The following is a 15430-nucleotide window of genomic DNA, read 5'->3' as shown; positions in this document are numbered from 1 at the left end:
TTCACCGTGTAAATGGCTTGTTTTATTTCAAATACGCATGGCCAACGCGTTCTTTGTTTTTCTTGGATATCCTGACATTTGTGGACGGACCTCGGCCTGTCAGCATACAAAGTTTGAACAACCAACGGTCTCCAACCTATCCTTTGGCCACTGGCTGTCTTTTCTTTTCTCCAGAGCAACGACACCAAGCGTAATCATTAGCTATTGTGCGTCAGCTACAAACCAAAGTGGCCTAGGCTCTATTATCATCATCATCATTTTACGATTGCATAAATCCTCTTCAAATTTGCACGCTCGAAGGAAATGTCGCCCTGTAAGGCCTCTTACATCTCTTTATCCCTCACCAAGGCGTGAGCGCAATGCTGTCCATTCGGCTGTCAATAGCATTATAACTGCCAATACAAACTGTTTATACCCAAGATATCCCCACTATCAGTACTACCTTAAAAAATGCCCAACTGACACCACTACCACCCACACCTCTCACTACCAGACAACCCCTATCATTACTACCACCACAACCACCATCCCTTAACCCTACTCCACAGTCGTCACGGCCTCCACCATCACCCCTAACCCTACCCAACAGTCGCCACCGCAAATGCCTTGCGGCTTACAACGTGTGAATGCGACCCGAACCCCTTACTCTCGCAAACAACCACAATGGTCCTTCCGGGACCTTTTCTTTTCCCTCTCACCACCACAGCCAGAACAACATCATTTTTGGTTGTGGGGCACATACACTCCCCCCCCCTACCCTTCCTTCACGAAAACATATCCGCGATGGGCCCTAAATTCCATTTTGTAGATAGTTCTCCTCAAAAATGAATATATTCTACCTACCACAACCACCTACATCACCATCACACCTTGTCGCTATTACAAGTAACTGAGACTACAATATGCATAAAATATACATATAAAAAATAATCTCGCTGGATATCGGTCAACTTATACCTCCGTGTGTAGTTCAGACCCCACAACTTTTAAAAAGGAGGCCTTACTGCCCGTCTCTCGATTATATAACAACAATGTCTAGCGACTGGTACAACATTCATGCGATTCGCCACGGTATATGATAGGGGTTAAACGCCTTCCCAGGCCCCAGAAAGCGAGCTAGCCACAAATCATGAATTATCTCGCGTGCGGGGTACCGTCGACATCGGTTACAAGAAACGCTACCTGCCCCCACCCTTAGCCCACTCCGACAATCCTAGCTTTTGTGAATGCATCACTAAAACTTAGTCCGCCCTTAATAACTCCTCCGAATCAGTATCACCACTACAGCCGTAACCACAACCGCCTCAAATCTAGCGATACCACCACTACTACCAACCACAACCGCCACCACCACCACCGTCTTCCCGCCCGTTTCTTGGCGACGCGGGCGGGTGCTGCCTGCGTGAGAACATGGCTCCTCCATTACTGGGTCGATAGCTCCGATACGGGCGTGCTGAGGTAACCCACTCTGCCCACGCCCACCACACACACACACACACACACGCACACGCACACACATCTTATACTCGCCTCCCACCTCTCCCTCGATACCACCCGTCTTTGGATTCATCCTTAGTACTCTGTCTCTCTCTCTCTCTCTCTCAAACATCAAATTTACATAATTATGACTCCGTATTTCTTGGTCTTTTCGTCCGTTACACCCGTAACCTAATGCAAGTGATTACCCTCCCCATCACAAGTCCACGACGCTACCCATCATATCAGGCATTCTATACATTTTCTGTGACGTTCCTAATATAATTATTCATATAAACGAAAACGCACAAATTCAGTAGCATCCAGGTAATATTTGATGAGTTGATACAAAACCTACACATTGGGTTATCGACGACAGGTCAAGTTCAAATATAACGATCCTCATTCAACGTGTTGAGAACGCGCAAGTCATGCAATAAATCCAACAAGAGTGTTGTCATAGGATGAAGACTACATCAACCCTGTCATCACTGTGCCATTAAAATAATTTGTAATGGCTACGCCACTGGACTTCATTAGAGAGAGAGAGAGAGAGAGAGAGAGAGAGAGAGAGAGAGAGAGAGAGAGAGAGAGAGAGAGAGAGAGAGAAATGCCAAGTAAGCTGATGGAAAATACCCTTAAATTATCCTAAAAATCCCTTAATACCCCCCTAAATATACTAATCTCTTACATTATCTAATAAAAGGGTCGTAGAAGTAATACATATTAACAGGTTGCGCGTAACTTTCAATGTACAGGCAACTACGGCCTCTAGATGACGAAAAGGTGACAACTATACATACAAATATGGAAAACAAACCGATGTGACGACGGTGAAGACTGATAAGACAGTGATAATTTTGGCGGTGACAAAGGAAACAGCTATGTAGGCAAATGCCGATAAGGAGAACAAGAGATAAAGCGATAAGGAATCATGACCAAGCCACGAAGAAATAGATGATGAAACGAGAATCGTCAGTGAAGATGGTGATAGACAAGATGAAGACTGGTGGCAGCGGCGAAGACGACGGAGACGGTTGTCAGATAATTGCCCTTCCGCGTCCTGCCACAGCTCGCACTACTCCAACATCCGCCCACTCCCACCTCCACCCCCCACCCCCCATTACAGTTCTCAGCTTCACACAAAATTTCACCAGGGTCCTTTTCCTCACCACTAACAATGTCGTCCTATATATAATTTATTTTCTAGGGAGCTGTACACATATACGCTTTTGTCAAAGAACAAGTCAATGTAAGCTCCCCAGGCAAGACCACCTTAGAATAAAGAAACTTTATCATTTTGCAAAGGTTCATGACAAGTCACGCGGTTTTCAGTCAGTCCACAAAAAGAGGCTCTCGACTGAACAACTTCATTTCTGTGATGGACAAACGTTTTGGTGTTAACTAAATGGTTACATGGTAAACGCGGAGGATAACCAAAAAAAACATTAGGGAAGTGAAGATGTCCTTGTTTATCAGTGGTCGCCTTGTGATCTGTTGACGAGGTTCGCGGAAGGTAAGCATAGCGATGACAGTCCACGAGGCACGTCAACAATATCTTGATCAACGGAAGTCATCCGAAAGACGTGCTTCGGAGACGCGTCCTGTGCTTCTCTAATGGTGAACCAGCGTCCTCTCGCTTCCCACCTTGACGCAATGTTGTTGCCGTTCCCTCGTTTAAGAACACGCTAGGGGTTCAAAATCCAGCAAAACCGGATTGGGGACAACGTTGGAAATACACGGTAAACGTGCGAAAAATCTAAACCAAGATTAAGCTGTTGGCGATACGTGAATGGATGCAGTCCACATGATACTAAGCGCACACTCATCCCAATTCCCAGAAGAATAATTTACATCTCATTAACCAGTTTTATTCAACTTCTACAAACTAACCTTTTCAGTATCACCTTGCCAACACCTCCTGGGACACGCAGGCGCGCTTACACACATACACACGCAGTTTGACTATAGACAACTTGGACAGTACATTATCAAAATCAATTAAACGCGCACACATAGAACAACTTGGGGTTTGGCCTAAGATATTCCAAGAAGGATAGGATCTCACACAGCTTGGATAATGTACAGTAAATGCCGTAGCTCCGGCCTTATGAATGATCAAGGTAAAGTTTAACACAATCACACGTGAATCCCTACGGTGATGAGCAAATAAATGCATAATCATATACTGACACACACACACACACACACACACAGAGAGAGAGAGAGAGAGAGAGAGAGAGAGAGAGAGAGAGAGAGAGAGAGAGAGAGAGAGAGAGAGAGAGAGAGAGAGAGAGAGAGAGAGAGAGAGAGAGAGAGAGAGAGAGAGAGAAAGGCGTGTGTGTTTGTGTGTCAAGAGACCAGAAGCTTACATTAAGTTGCGAACAAGAGGATGGCATCAACAAAAGCAGTGTAGACAAAACGATGGACTGGAAAGGTTGGGTTTAAGGAAAGGCTCTTGATATTACTTGGTCGAGAATGTGTGTGTGTGTGTATGTGTGTGTGTGTGTGTGTGTGTGTGTGTGTGTGTGTGTGTGTGTGTGTGTGTGTGTGTGTGTGTGTGTGTCTCTTAATTGTAGAATACTGGAGAGGAACAAAGCTCGTGAGGCCACTCTTACTCTCACACCTAGCTTTCAATTAGCGCAGGTGTGGGTTTGCAGGGTCAATATAAGTAGTACATATAGGATAGGAGGGCAAGTGAATCTATTGGTGTGGGTGCGTTCTTTGACTCTGCCACCTTATTAAGGGCTTGCGGCCTTGATACATGAATGTGTAGAGGCTAAGAACCCAAAGAACGAGAAGGGTGTGGAAACCAGTACGGAGTCGGTGGAGTGACAAGAGTGTGAGTGTGATAGACGATGTCCGGATGTGGAGATAAGGCTAAGGTATAGATACAACCAACGGGTGACGGGGGCGGCCACATCATAAGTATGTTTGCACCAATGCGAAGGTGTGAACATGTTTAAGGTGTGGTCACAGGAGGTAGGGTGTGAATAGGGACTGTGGGGGTGGCGCGACCCGCCAAAGCAGTAAGAGATGGGCAGGGAAATGCTCTTATCGCGTGCACTTTAGATACCACGGGGTTGAGGACGCTCAGTGCACCTTACAAAGCTACACAGCCTATGACTGCATCACATCCTTCAACCGCCAACCACACCTTCCTCACCTCCCAGCTACTATACCTCACTCGCCGGTCGGTTCACTCCTCCTTTATTACCTCCCTCGCCCCCCTACACCACAACCTTCATCACCGCCCTTCCGACAACCGCACTCCATATTTCACTCGTTCTAAATCAACTAAACCTCAACGTACATATAAAAAAGTCACTGTTCCTGGATTACCTACAACGGTCATCCAAGTTCCCTCCCAACCTCGTTAAAACAACCAACTCCTCCTGCTTTCCCTCCCCCCCCTCCCCACCCTGCCAACAACAAAGGCCGCACCTTCCTCCACCTCCCTCCCATCCATCCTCCCGGCACTTAGAAGTCATCTCCATCATGATATCCTACCTAAAACAATCCGATACCCTCATTCTCTTCCCTCCGACCATCATTTTCTTAATTTTCCTTTCTGGTGGAGTATTTGCATAATCGCCCTTAAACGCCTCGGAAATTTGACTTCAAGTCTTGTGTATTTCTTTTTATGAAGGTCGAACGGTTCCCCGAGCAGTAGGTCCACCGCCGCCAAGAAAATCCGCATTTTCGTCAAATAAATTCAAACGTACGGTCAAGTCCGACCAATGCCTAGTTCCTTAAATTTAGCACCCAGTTTGGGAAGGAAAACGAAAAGAAAATAATCCCCGTACAACGTAAAGTGAAAAGCTAATCCCCTTTTACGTGAAGATAAATTCTCGACCCGACAACGAGTGTAAAATAAACCTCTCACGAGAAAATAGCTTCGGGGGGGTATATATAAAATAAACCCCCGAGCCATCAAATAACCACCCCCCTCCCCCGCAAGTGGCGCCTTTCAATAGTCGATAAGAAGCACCTCGTTATTCCTTATCCTACTTACTATTTTCACTTGGGAAAGAGGGGGACGCCAAACAGAAGGGTCACTGAGAAAGTGTCTGAGGAGAGGAGTAAAGCACAGCAGCGTTGAGGGTAACAGGATGGTGTGTGTGTGTGTGTGTGTACATATGGCGGGAAAAATATGTTGGCAGTTATACAGTTCTCTCGATAGATGGCAGTAGTTTACATCGCGCATCATGGACTCAGCTACGCCTTTAGTTTGGGCAACTTATCATAATGAAACCAAACGCTACATGTGAAGCTAGAACGTGCAACTTGTTACACGCATCTACAATATAAAAATGCAAAATAAATTAAAATTATATAATAATAAAGGATGGTGACGAGAATGATGTCAAACGCAGCAGCGAAAAAAATGCAATGGGACTTGTCCAATTGCCAGCTTATCATTACAATCCACTGGTTGTTTCGTCTACTCGAGCTGCTTCTGACCGAGTCTGTGTTGTCAATTAAAAATAAATCAATAAAATAAACAAATAAGTAAAATAAACAAATAAATAAAATAAATCAAATAAAAAAAAATTGCAAACTGTCCTGTTTAATGGTCGGGCACATGCTCTGAGACACACTACAAATAAAACAAAACCAGCCAATTGGGTAAATACATCCATGTAGTAGTTAATATCCTGAACTTTAGTTTTCGTGCTTCTACAACATGTAAATCGAATTATATAGCTGAACTTTGCCGCAACAAAGTCAGATAAAAATAACGCAAGTGGGTCAAATGAATTAAAACTAAAGATTTATCCGAACGCGCTGCCTTAATGCACGCGTGGAAAACCAGGACGAATCCTGGAAAAGGATGTAGAGATCCAAGAGGAAATATATGTTGGAGATCAACTGGTATTACACTTTACCTAGAGGCGAGCGCGCAGCATTCAACCTGACCAAATGCTCAGAATATTAACCTTTTCATTTTTCCATAACATGGCTTAACGCTCGATAAAATTTCTCAATTTTCGCCCGAGCAATACACTTGGTCACACATTCAATGAACGCTTACTAACCCTATTACAACTAACAGGAGACAACATAGCAATACGCCCATAAACCTTCTAGATGTCCTCTATTTCTACGAAACATTCCCTTGTACTAACTCCTCTACTCTCGACTTTGAACAAACGTGTTCTACCATACCTTGCTAAAAGGTAATACAAAAGAGTAACTACACCAATCTTCTACAACGAGTACAACTGGAGGAAGAAAACGAACTAAATGGACAAGGGCGAGTCATGTCCCTATATCCACTCTATTCGCTTTACCAACAAAGTGGCCCCACAAAGCACCCAACCAACTACGTACAACCACCAGTTGTTCCCTTTATACGTGGTGGCGACTGTTGTACGTAACTACTGACTAGATGACATCGCTCCGCCATCGAACTACTGACAACTACTGATTCAACGGTGAGACAGCCTGAAGGAGCCGACTACTCAACTACAATTCTATGAAGTTGATAAAAATCTATTTTGTGTCTAAACCAGGACCTGGACACGTACCACCCGCTTGACTATGTCCTATGTCAAGGGCAGCGACTGTAAACTCACCATCTACAAAAGAAAAGGGAGTACATAAGGAACATGTGCGTTTGATGGGGGTAATGTGTAATAATAATAATAGTAGTAGTAATAATAATGATGATGATAATAATAATAATAAATAGTAATACTAATAAAATAATCAATAACCTAACCTATTTCAACCTAACCTATTCTAAGTCATTCTAACTTTTCTTTATATGAACAAGGCTGGGGCAAATATTCATTACATGGTAACACAGACACACGCACGCACACACACACAGATTGGGATACTTTTCTTCCAATTTTCTGGGGTTCTAGAATCCATACACGGTAACAAACAAATTAATGCATAAATTCATAGAAAAAATCTTAGGCACCTACATTTCACATATGCACTGGCAAAAAAAAGTAAATATCTAACAACGATTGTTCATTTAGCTCTAAAATAATTTAATGGCCTCCCGCCGCGTATATCTTCCCTACGGAACTGCTGAAGTGCTCGGAGAAATCTTTAGGCTGTCGAGAGGCTGATTTTATTCAGCTGGGCGACCGACCCCAAGCCCCTCAAACTTCGTGGCGTTAAATTCGGTCACCTCTGTGCTCTCATTTCTGGATCACCAACTAACGATTTCAATCAGACGGTCACAGTGCGTCTCTGCAGATAACTGGCATTCGTCAGTGTTTCGCATTGATTTTTTTTATTTTGCAGTCACTGAAGAAACTTCGATTGTATTTTTTTTCGAAATATCCAAATTTCTTATATAACATTTACTTTAAAGATAATCTTGGAAGCACCATTAAGCCTACATTCTTAATCTAAAAATCCAGGCAATAAATCTAAGTGACGACGACGGAACTCTGCAACCTATAATCACAACATCTGTAACTACAAGAGTCAAGCGACAACTGCTAAAAGCAAAACCCTGAAGGCAACAGGACATCATGTAATGATGAGACGTAAAAGTCTTCCGTGTAAGGATTGGAATCTCCGATACAACACTCCAGAGAACAAAATATTTCTAATGCAGAGTGAATGAAAACTTCACAAATTCAATACGCACATTTGCCTACAACCAACTAATTCTTCAATGTCCCGCCTTCTATCCACCCCCACCCCAAGTTGGACACACCCGCCATTCATCCCTGGTCCCCCCCTCCCTCGCTCCCTCCCTTCTGGGAAAGAGCTCTGATAACATCCAGACCGCGTTCAGCGAGCACTTAGGGTCTCGGGTCGTCCGCATCTGTCGGCTCGGAGATCGTCGTGCTGTCGACGATCTACCGCCGCGCCGCCGCCGCCGCCCCCGCCAGCTCGTCTCCTAGGGGATAAGCGAGCGCGGCCCAATCCCGGGAGGCTGCAAGTCAGGGAAACTCACTGTGTTGTGAACGATGGACTACCTCTGAAGACCATTTACAGAGTCCAAAAATCACTAACGCGTGACAGGATGCGTACAAGCATGCATCATCAGCAAAAGCAAAATCTTGCTGTCGGACGACATGACTTTCATATGTACAGTTTAAGCGATTGGTGGGCCAGCTGGTCAAATTCTCAACTGCTTCCGAAGTCTTCCAAATTCGACCTCGGCCAGGGGCGCAAAGTGTAACGAAGACGTGGTCAAATTTGCACATTCCTGGAACTCGTTCAGGAGCCCAGTTTCAAGAGGAGTTAGTCTTTACAACCCGGTTAAGTCCCACTTTTTATTGTGTTCTTGATAACATCACTATGTTCTGACCGACGGACGAGTCGTCCAGATATAGTGGAGCTAAACCAGTTTAGACTATACCCCGATAAAGCCCCATCTTTCTCTAACACGTACATAAATACAAGCGCTTCACAAAACTGAGAACCTGATGATGGCAATTGTACGTGAACAAGGGGAACGGTCGGTTCCAATACCTATGTTTTTCACTAAATACACTAACGAAGTGGTATTATAATTTCCACGCGAACATCTCAACTAGGGCACATCCTTCCTAACCAGTCGTTGACTTTGTCGGCGCGTGGTGGAGAGAGAGAGAGAGAGAGAGAGAGAGAGGAAAAAAAAAACTGCCCTTCAACGTCGAAATTTCGCATACAGGTGTGGTTCGCATAACACTACCAAGCTCAAATTAATGTAAGAAAGACAGACATTTCGTCTCTCTTTAACCATGCCCCGGACTAAATAATAAAATCCTTTTTTTTCTCGATTGAGATAGACAAACTGAATAATTTGTTGTTTACAGACCCACCCTGTGGTAATCAAGTCTCCCTGCGTGGTTATCTCCACAAACAAGAGGCAAAACCCTATGAGCTTGTATTAAGTCCGAAGAAAAATATATCCCTAAGTTGCGCACGGACACAACGACAGAGTACTCTTGTTGGAAGGCGAGGGCATCGACGTCACGTCAACTACCTACCTCCCTACAACCACCTACCACACCGCCATACCGGCGACAGAACACCTGCGTCCTGTATACAGGTGAGGTGTTTAGCGGTCAAGCAATAAGCGAGCTCTCCTCTCCTCTCTTCTCTCTCCGTATGCCTTGTGGTCGCCTTGATCGTGTGGTCTGGCTTAGGGACGATTGGAAACGTTTGCGGCTTCGTTTTGTATCTTTTGAGCCCGTTCCCAGAGGCTTCTGTGGTCGGCGGCCATAGGACTGTGACTGGGTTACGGCATCGTTTGTGGTGGGCTTACGACGACGCACAGAGGGGCTGTGTTCTTGTACTTAAGAACGCAATGGCTGGGTCTGGCTCACTTCTGGGTCGTTTTGTATTTTAGCCCGAGTCCATGACAATGACGCGAGAATGTTCTTCACCAAGATGGGGCAGGGGGTGAAATTCCCTCCAGCACGCACGCACACACGCACACAACCGGTCACAGCGAAAAAGATACGAGACTATAAAATAAGCACTAACTCACCGGAATCAGAGGATTTGCGAGCACAGACTCTAGGTGATCTCGTACTTCATCTTGTCACCTTCTTGATCTCGAATGATCAAGACCCTGCCGCCTATCACCTATTCGGCCGAAGCTATATACAGTCTGTCACACTTTAACTGTGTGGAATACTACTAAAATATATGTATACATATTTTTGGAACGACTAGCGTCGGACCATTTTATTCATTTTAAAGACATAGTACAGCCGTGTTCTCAGGGCTCATGACAAACCACAAAACAGTTGAGGTTTACGAGTTTTTTCCAACATTTGCCATCAGTTTTGTCATAAAAATTATAAATCACACTACAACTATTTGTTACTTATGGCAAAATACGCAAAAGTAACACATGTCAGCAAAACCTCGTTAACTTTTACAGCTCCGTGGCCGCAATGAACCATGAGAACAGCTTGTATGATTTCATTAACCTTAAATGTTCGACAGTGACATAATTGTGCAGTTCCACCCACACATTGTTCGGAGCAACTTCACGTTACGAGGACAACCACGTTATGGGTTAACATGGCTTTGTTAAGCGTTTCACGCCTCACTGTCGCCAAGACCGATAGGTCGACCTGTCGATGCGATTTGTCATCCTATCGACCCATCCATTAACCCATATCATTAAAGGCATACTGTAACTCGTTTATTTAAGATTATCATTATTATCATCGTTATTCGTCGAGGTATTACTACACGATCTCCATTTTACTTAAAGTAACAACTCCGAAAGACCCCTCTGGAATGACGAATACCCGGACTCAGGTCTCGATGAACATTCCGTTACAATCCCCCTGTTCAAACATTGCGCACCACGAAATAAGCTACCGATGTTGCACAAAAAAACTATCCAGTTTCTCGCAGCAATACGCTCGAAGGACCGCACCTACTTTCTTTGCCTCCTCTTCAGTGCCCAACCCGGTCGCAGTGCTACGGCGCATCCCGCACCTGCGGCAGCAGTCACCCGTGAAAGGAAATAACCACAGTCCATCATGTTGCCGTCGCAGCGGCGGCGGCGGCAGCATCTACTACTTGGGCACCCGCAGCCATCCAATCAAGGCGCGCGGTGGAGGAAGTATCCGGTACTCGACCCGTTTAAAGGACGACCCGCGTCTCGAGTCGGGAACCCGACCCGTAACCCGAGAGCGGGCCTTATCACAAAGCCTAGACGAGCTGAACTGGCTACCCGAGCCCCAAACTGATACTTCCGAAAGCCCGAGGCGGTTCATGAGCAGGATGATAATGATGACAATGCTGTGGCCGAGGTCGGAAGACCAATACCTCCCCCCCCCACCCTCAACCCAGCCCACCCGTCCGTCCCTCCCAAGGGATAGGCAAGGGGGGAGGGGGGAAGGGTAGTCCACAACCTGAATGGCATACCTCGCCTTTGTCTGAGCGGTCCGTCCTAAGGCTTACGCCTTCAACCCTTTGTTCTGTCTGCCGCCAGGCGATTTATTCAACTGACAATAGCCCCGAGGACCTCAAAGGGTTTAAACTACCTCGATCACACCCTGACTACTCAAGTCGGCTTGTAAATTTACGGACTATTGCCAAGCGATTTTATTCAGCTGTGGTGGCGTGGGGGACCCATGGCGGCCAAGATGTCATTAATAATGCAACAGGTCCCGTCCAGTTTAAACGAGCTCTCAAGTAATGACACAGATGAAGGTCGTAAACATTAATAAATCTCCCCCCCCCTCACGACAGATTTCCAGGTAGACAATATTTTATCACGCCGAGAAGTCCAAAGTTCGACAACCTTATGCTCACTTTCTCTGCTAACAGATGGCGTATTAAGCCATGCTTCCCATGCTGCATACATGACGAGAATTTCTGTATTGGCATATTTCCCAAATAAGGCCATCATCCAGCCCGATCTGTCTGCGAACTTTGTACTCCGACTCTACCTGTAAACGTGGCACGCTGTTGCAACGTTCTTCCCTTCACACTCGGACAAAGAAGAGCACGCGACCAGAGGAACTTTTGATAAGAGTGAGCGAGATGACGGCCGTATTTTTCTGAAGCGTTTGAAGCTGCAACCATGCTAACAGCTGTACTACACAAACTAATAATCATTCTATCCTGGAGTCCCAATTAATAACTATTTCAGGCGATCGGACAAAGAACACACAAAGGTAATCGAACACGTGGGATCATACTGCTCTAGACCAGCACGCAGAATATAAGACAACGCACGACGGCGACGCTAAATTGTTTATATGGATAGAATCACCGGTAAAATACAGACAATAATAACCCATCTAAAGACCTTCCGTCCAAGGGCCCTATGCTGAATTAAGGACAACCCTCTTCTGAGCAGAAAAAAAATCATCTCGGCGAGAGGTCAATGGCAGTGTCGAGTGCCCGGGTGCCTCAAGGGTGAAAGAGCATCTTGTGAAAACTTGGCAGATGACCGGAAGCGCTGGCTGGCATCGCACGCAGCCTCCCACCACCACAGCCACCCCGGAATCTTGGGGTCTTGCAAACTTGCAAACACTGAAAGGGAACGGGGTCTTGACTGTGTCCGGTAATCCTGATCAACTTTGCTGGATGCTATATAAGTCTTAACACCAACACTCATTAATTAGAAATGCCAAATACGTTATCATTTTTCGCAGTTCAAGAAAAACCAATGAAGTTAGCCAGCTTTGCCTTCGTTGGGTTGGGTTACCGGCACTCTTCTTGGTTAATGTGGAGACCATATTCAACAACACCCAGTAAGTGCAAATTACACCAATGCCCACAGCCACCAACAAAAATATTACTGCTTATTTACTAATTATCAATTGTCATCGCACCGTCTACAGTTGCAAACATGGCCGCCACGCGCTCGAAAAATGGCCAGAGTGTAAAGTTCCACGGCCTTCTTGGAAATGCTACAGCGACAACTGGGCGCCGTGACAGTCAAGCTAATGGCGTTTCCCACCTAGACATTCCTTTGTCTTAGAGTATTTTAAGCATTTCATGTCTAATTGTCGACACGACTCTGGTCCAGTACCCTGCCGTCTAACTGCCGATGTGCCGCATCGTCGACTGCCTAATTGCTGTGCTTCCCTTTGCATTACAGCCGTGCGCGCGGACACACACGCACCAGACAATTAGGCAGGCCGGCAGGAAGGGCACGCTACTGCTCTCAGGAGATTTGGTGTGGAAGCATACCCACAGGCGGGTGGGGTCGTTGTCGTCGCAGACGGAGACAGCTCCGCCGCCGTCCTCGCAAGAGGAGCGAAAGATGACGACCGCAGCCCGGAAATTCCGTCTCCTTCACCGGTAGCATCGATCTCCTTACACGAAGCAATCTGGGTATCGATGTCAGAGCACTTACAACCCCTTCAATACAACGGCGAGTCCAACATGATTTCATTCTCCTGGTACTGTGCGGGTCCTCGAGGTCAATCGAAAGCAAGTCCAGGTCCCTTCGGATGAATAAAATTAGCGACTGTCGCGATTAAGAGTAATTGCGTGCACTGCAGTAATGAAGGGTAATTAGGTTGAGCTAATACATATGTAGTGGACAAAGAACGACTGCCAAGAGCCGTTACGGCCACCCAAGCCCGGCATTACTTTAACTAGCTTTTCTTTTATCTTAATGTACATGGGTCTATTCTTATTCACAAAACAATCTTTTAGTGTTTTGTAAAAGATAAAAATTAAAAAAAATCCTCAAAATGGAACTGCTTGAATGCCACAATGCAATGGAGCCCACATACTCTGGGATATAATTTGGAGAAAAAAAAATGGTTGAGCAATTTTCTTGGTGAGACATTTTCATGAAAAACATAAACGAAAAACCGTCGTTCACTTAAAAAGTTTTTTTTTTTTTTTAACTAATGAAGAAAACATTCGCCATGTTGAATTACTCAACCAAATACAAGTGTAATCATATTAGAAGACCGAAGACTACGGATAGACAAATCCGTCTTCTATATACCCGCTGTCACCCTTGAGACTCGTCCAGAACGCGTGATGACCAAAGCAAACTGCTGTTTTGTCCGACGCAATCAAGTCGTCCGAAGTTTCGCTTCGCCCTCGGAATACAAAAGTACGCCCAACGCATGGCATTGAATTTATAAATCACACGATACATGCCCGCACAATCAGAGAAATTTCAGGGTAGGTGGCTGGTCAATAAATGAGTGATCATGGCTGTACTTGGATAAAAAATTACTCTGATTGGAAGAAAGAAAAACTGAAATAACAAGAAATTATCTCAATGCGGTCATTCACACTTACACAAAATCCATTTTCGCAGCTTATTTCCCCGGAGAGTGCGTACACACATCTTTATGTGCGTGATACGGTGCTAGGAAAGTATGGGAAGGGGCTCCCTGATGATACCTGCGTTTCACTCCTGAGAAATCTACAGAATATCAAAGGCCTGTACCACCCACCCACCCCTAAAGTTTAACATGAAAATACACACACATATGCTTCGAGATCGCACTCAAGAGTTTCGCATTATACGGTCGTACCTTCTCATCACCATGGTTCCATTTCCCGTGTTCACTTCCACTGGTTTGATATGAACTGGACTGAACCTCGGAAATGAAGACCTGGCTTGGTGAAAACGGGTGTCCCTATAACCTTCCTCTAGCTAGTTGTAGTGTCATGGGCAGGTGTCGCCATAGGCCCACAAAGCCAACACACTCTTCTCACCAATACTGGGATGATATTAAAATGCTCTGATTACTTTCCGCAGCTCTGTGAATCCCGCTGATCTATCTCCTGTAGCGCCAGTTTCCGGTTCCATGTGTCGCCATGTAGCCATTTCCCTAGACATCCCCCGACCACCGATACACAAGACTTCAGAGCAGACACAACCACACCGATCTTTGGTCTTCCATTCATACCTGAATCGATTCACTCAGACCACTTCTTCTCGCCCCATGCCCTCGCCATCTGCGGGATCTCTCCACGGTCTTCCACGGCCTGAGCGTATTACTGTTCACAATTTGAACCTTGAGTTGGTCGCATTGCCAGCTAACACTAAATACATATCACTTCTAATCTATTCAGTAATCCCAATACCAGTTTGGCACTGTTGCATAATCAGTATTTTCTGCCGTATTAGGCATTTCTAGTGAAAACACAATGACCCTATAAATTATGTACTGCATACCTTTAACTTTACTCTAGTCGGTCTACAACACAGTTCAACATGTACACATAATTTTCTCATGCAACCTCTGTAATACAGCACATATATGTTGTGCGTGTATTTACTTAATTGTAACACACAGGAAAGGCAGAACGTTCGTTGGGTCCCGTCTCCTATTCTCTAATTTTCTTAAATACCTAGACTCAAATTCGTTTATGGTTTCAACTTAATATATATACATATATCTCTAATTTTAAATTATATGTATTTACCTAATTGTAGTATACAATTAGGTGTGTGTGTGTGTGTGTGTGTTTGTGTGTTTTCACACTATGAATAGTTTCAATAGCCTCATCCTTGCCCCAGATATTTTTATGTTTTCAG

General features: G+C 45.1%; 1 protein-coding gene across 12 annotated transcripts in view; it reads right to left on the bottom strand.

The window, feature by feature from the left end:
- Positions 1 to 15430, bottom strand: part of da (transcription factor daughterless) — a 197070-nt gene that overhangs the window by 73988 nt on the left and 107652 nt on the right. The gene's annotated exons all lie outside the window — the stretch shown is intronic.

This window comes from Oratosquilla oratoria, chromosome 18 (assembly GCF_046742065.1).
Source record: "Oratosquilla oratoria isolate Oo_2021 chromosome 18, ASM4674206v1, whole genome shotgun sequence".
NCBI lineage: Eukaryota > Metazoa > Arthropoda > Malacostraca > Stomatopoda > Squillidae > Oratosquilla > Oratosquilla oratoria.
This window is presented reverse-complemented; position numbering and strand designations above follow the sequence as displayed.